General features: G+C 41.3%; 1 long non-coding RNA gene across 1 annotated transcript; it reads left to right on the forward strand.

Annotated features, from left to right (window-relative positions):
- Positions 1-344: 344 nt before the first annotated feature.
- On the forward strand, positions 345-3040 carry LOC115464905. The gene is made up of 2 exons (XR_003941287.1): positions 345-424; positions 2642-3040. It is a non-coding gene; the product is annotated as an uncharacterized LOC115464905 (long non-coding RNA).
- Positions 3041-3763: the final 723 nt, after the last annotated feature.

Here is a 3763-nt window from a genome sequence, read left to right on the forward strand (position 1 = left end):
AGATACATAGGAAGACTCAAGGGGCATACTCATCTAGCCTTTGTTATTGAAATACTGGCTGGCACTGGGCTGTACAGAGTACTTAAAGGCTCTCTTTGAGGCTAATTGTTTCTCAGTCTCCATCTGCTGGTAGGAGTGCATAACCCACTCTTCTGAGCTGGTCTGGAGAAACTAAAAGGAAAGAAAATTATCAGGTAAGAACTAATTTCTCCTTTGGCTGTACCACAGAAAGGTGGTATATCAAAAATATGACCCTTACCCCTTACCCTTGATAGCCTTGCACTGGCCGGCTTATTTTACTAACTTGTGAACTTTAACGAAAGCTTGTTGTATGGTTTAGGGCTGTTTTGTTTCAATGCGTGAAACGCTTCAGAATCACAGCCTGGTTATTGGTGGAGCTACAGCTGCTGCCACAGCATTAGAAGTAAGTCAAACCAAAAATAAGTCTCCATTACAGATCGTGGACATTTAAACATCAGGAAGAAAGCAGAGTCCACCTGGGCCAAGTACAAGTAACACATTAATAAGCAAGTAGGTGGTTCAAATGTTATTCTTTTGGAGAAAAAACTGGCAGTTTAAACTCTTGCAGACTTGCAGTTTTAGCACACGTATTTTCCATTTGAAAATTAACATAAATTATGTTTTTAAATCACCTCTGGAGACTATGCAGGAGAATGCAGGCACACTCGAAAGTGATATCAGCAGTCAGAACCTGGAGTGTAGAAAGCTCTCCCAGTTCAGAGAAGTCAAAGCTTGATGTCTCTGTTTTATCAGTATTCAATTTAAGACATACAGAAGCAGACCACTTCCTAATTGTATCAATGCTATTATTAATAATTCTAGAAGTGGATTCAATATCTTGACCAACAAGAACCAATACAAAGATATCATCAGGATAGGAGAGTATCAGTTTTCCTGGGTTCAATGAAATTTGACCAACTGAACTCATATATTTATTGTACAGAAGTGGAGAAATGGGAGAACCCTGTGGGACTCCACAAGGGGTTAACCATCACCTTATCCAGAACAAGCCCCTTTCCCCATTGTTTCTCTTTTCACAAGGAGCCTACTAAACATAAAACCACTGTTGAAGCTACCTTCACCAGTATTGGACTTCAATGTTGTTTTAACTCAGCTCATGCTATCACCATTTGAACCTCTAGGGGATGGTTTCCTTCAACACCTCACTTGGAAGATAATTTTTCTCATAGCCATAATGACAGCAAGAAGAATCCGTGAACTACAAGGCCTTGTTCACTATCCCCCTACAATCAGTTGTACGATATCAGAATACGTCTCTGAACTCACCCTAAATTTCTGCTCAAAATTGTTTCAAGATTTCATTTGAATCAATCCATGGTTTTACCCACATTTTTTTTTTACTCTACGTCACTCATCAAAGCAGAATCAATCTTCGCCTCACTCTCTTGACTGCAGACGAGTACTGTTGTACTACCTGGATCACTCAAAAGACTTAAGGAAAACTTCTGAGTTGTTCATTTCTTTTAACCATAAGAACCTCGGTTCTCCAGCTTCTAAATGGCGGTTAGAACCTGGATATCAGAATGCCTTTTCTTTTGTTAAACTTTTGCAGGTCTACTCTCTCCAGAATAGAGAGAGTCACATCAACTTTGTGCAAGGGCAACCTCAATAGCAAATCTCAGGAACACATCCTTCACAGATGCTAGTAAAGCAGTAACCTGGGTCACAATGTACACCATTACAAAACATTACTGTCTGGACTTATCCTCAGCCCAAGATGCAGCTTTCAGCCAAGCAGTTCTCCAGAACCTCATGCTCCCTATGATGTTTATTTTCCAGTTCTTGCTCCCATTCTAGTATTCTGGGCCATTACGACAACCACATTAAATGGCCCTCAGCTAGAGACTTAGCTTTGAGTGTGCCTGCATTTCCCTGCATAGTCTCTGAAGAAAGCAAAGTTGCTTACCTGTAACAGGTATTTTCTGTGGACAGCAGGGGAATGCAGCCACACTCGCCCACCCACCATCCCCACGAAAAAAAAATTGGATGTTTCTATTTATATTGCTTAGCTTTCTTATGAATAAAGTGGGAAGAGGAGAACGAGGCAGATTTAACTTCTCTGAACTAGGAGAGCTTTTCACACATTGGGTTCTGTCTGCCAATGTCACCTTCGAGTGTGGCTGCATTCCCCTGCTGTATACAGAGAACGCCTGTTACAGGGTAAGAAACTTTGCTTTTTTTGCACCTGCTCTTTTGGGCTATTGGGCATGAAAAGATTGCTTTGTATGCTGTCTAGAAGATTTTTCTGAGTACTTACAGGAGTTTCTTTGGGGCCTCCACTTCATGAGTCTCCTCAGTCTAATATAGATCTTAGCTGTATTTAAGGAAGGTGTTCCAGGTGAGACCAGAAAATAACACTTGCAAATTATGCTTTAAAATGTGCATGTCAGGGGGCAGTTCTCTATCACAGGAACAACCACACACATGCTCAAAGTCTGCGGCTTTCTTGAGCTTTGAGAGGAGAATGACTGCTGGAAAAGGCATTAGGGGGCTGGTACTGCCTTCCGCTCTTCAGTGTACAATATCAATGCTGTCAGTGGGGAACCCCCATTCACTTACTTTTTTAAGTGGTACTTACTGGTGTACTTTTTCTTTGCAGCTGGCATCTATCTTGGTAGCCATGGTGCTGTTTATAAAAGTGAACTAAGACTGATGCGTTCCAGTGTCCTGAGCTTGTAGCAGTAGCAGCAGAACCTGCACTAAATCCCATTCAATACAGAAAGGAGGCATAATCCATCATCTCCTATAACGTGTTATATAGTCACCCCACAGCTAGATTATATGATGACAATGTTCTCTCCCCAAGTGTAAGCCTAGCCAGGGACACCCAACAAGGATACCTTCTGTTACCTATGCCTTTTTGTCCTGGGGTTTGAGCCCATGGTAGTTGTCATATGTCAATGCATTGACAGTTAAGGAATCTCTGTTCATTGAAAGGAATATGATAGCCTTGTATGCAGATGATGTATTGTTATTCCTAGTAAATCCAGAAAACATGCTTCCACTGTCTCTTACTGAGTATTTTCGGGAACTGGCGAGATACAAAATCAGCTGGACAAAATCTGAGATCCTGCTATTAAATGTCCACTGCACTAAAGGTTTATTTACTCAGTTCCTCTTTAAATGAGCTGCCTTTGGACTGACTTATCTTGGCATCCAGTTTCTAACAGAGTTCAAGCAAATGGTGACAGCCAATAACAATCAAGTACTGCTGTAAATTAAAGCACTGTGCTGCAAGTAAAGCCTCTTGTCTCTGTCATGGAAACCGTCAAGATGGCTGTTGCTCCTCATTGAATAATATGCTATTCAATGAGTATAATACTAGAACTATTCTCCCCCCACTTCTGCAGAAAAACTGCATTTCTCATGATATGATGAGCCTCAATGGCCAGTACTATGCAAAAAGACTCCCCAAAGATCAGAGGGAGGGGGAAGGGAGTTAACTTCCCCATCTTTTTCTTTTACCATCATGCCTTTATACTATGGCAGGGAATGTGAGCACATGCAGTTCATGCCCAACTGGTTGGTATTAGAGCAAACCCCATTGCATTGTTGGTATTCATCTGCCATTAGATTTAAAGGCAAAGCAGATCCTGAAATCCATGTCAGATTCGGCCTTAGAGAATTCGATGGACATAAAGCATAGAATGACAACTTCTCTCCTATCACTGTACAAACCCATATTTCTAATCAATGGTCAGAACTTGTTCTGGGCATCTTG

This window comes from Microcaecilia unicolor, chromosome 3 (genome assembly GCF_901765095.1).
Source record: "Microcaecilia unicolor chromosome 3, aMicUni1.1, whole genome shotgun sequence".
NCBI lineage: Eukaryota > Metazoa > Chordata > Amphibia > Gymnophiona > Siphonopidae > Microcaecilia > Microcaecilia unicolor.